Here is a 1,216-nt window from a genome sequence, read left to right as displayed (position 1 = left end):
TCTGAATGGAGCATCATAGGTATCTTCTATGATGGTCTGTCTGAACTGTCCAAGATGTCATTGGACAGCTCTGCTAAAGGATCTCTTCATCTAAAGAAGACGCCTGCAGAAGCTCAAGAACTCATTGAAATGGTTGCAACTAACCAATTCATGTACACTTCTGAAAGGAATCCTGTGAACAATGGGACAAATCAGAAGAAAGAAGTTCTTGAGATTGACACTCTGAATGCCATAGAAGAAAAGAGTTCTTGAGATTGATACTTTGAATGTTATATTGGCTCAGAACAAAATATTGACTCAGCAAGTCAATATGATTTCTCAAAGTCTGTCTGGAATGCAAGCTGCACCAGGCAGTACTAAGGATGCTTCATCTAAAGAAGAAGCTTATGATCCTGAGAACCCATCAATGGAATAGGTGAATTACATGGGAGAACCCTATGGAAACACCTATAATCCTTCATGGAGAAATCATCCAAATCTCTCATGGAAGGATCAACAGAGACCTCAACAAGGTTTCAACAACAATAATGGTGGAAGAAACAGGTTTGGCAATGGCAAGCCTTTTCCATCATCTTCTTAGCAACAGACAGAGAATTCTAAGCAGAGCCACTCTGACTTAGCAACCATGGTCTCTGATCTAATCAAAACCACTCAAAGTTTAATGACTAAAACAAGGTCCTCCATTAGAAACTTGGAGGCACAAGTGGGTCAGCTGAGTAAGAAAGTTACTGAACTCCCTCCTAGTACTCTTCCAAGCAATACAGAAGAGAATCTAAAAGGAGAGTGTAAGGCCATCAACATGGCCAAATTTGAAGAGGAGAAAGAGGCAGTGAACACCACTGAGGAAGACCTTAATGGACGTCCACTGGCCTCCAATGAGTTCCCCAATGAGGAACCATGGGAATCTGAGGCTCACACTGAGACAATAGAGATTCTATTGGAATTACTTCTGCCATTCATGAGCTCTGATGAGTATTCTTCCTCTGAAGAGGACGAAGATGTCACTAAAGAGCAAGTTGCTAAGTACCTTGGAGTAATCATGAAGCTAAATGACAAGTTATTTGGTAATGAGACTTGGGAGGATGAACCCCCTTTGCTCACCAAAGAACTGGATGACTTGACTAGGCAGAGATTACCTCAAAATAGACAGGACCCTAGAAAGTTCTCAATACCTTGTACATTAGGCACCATGACCTTCGAGAAGGCTCTGTGTGAC

This window comes from Arachis duranensis, chromosome 9 (assembly GCF_000817695.3).
Source record: "Arachis duranensis cultivar V14167 chromosome 9, aradu.V14167.gnm2.J7QH, whole genome shotgun sequence".
Classification (NCBI taxonomy): domain Eukaryota; kingdom Viridiplantae; phylum Streptophyta; class Magnoliopsida; order Fabales; family Fabaceae; genus Arachis; species Arachis duranensis.
This window is presented reverse-complemented; position numbering follows the sequence as displayed.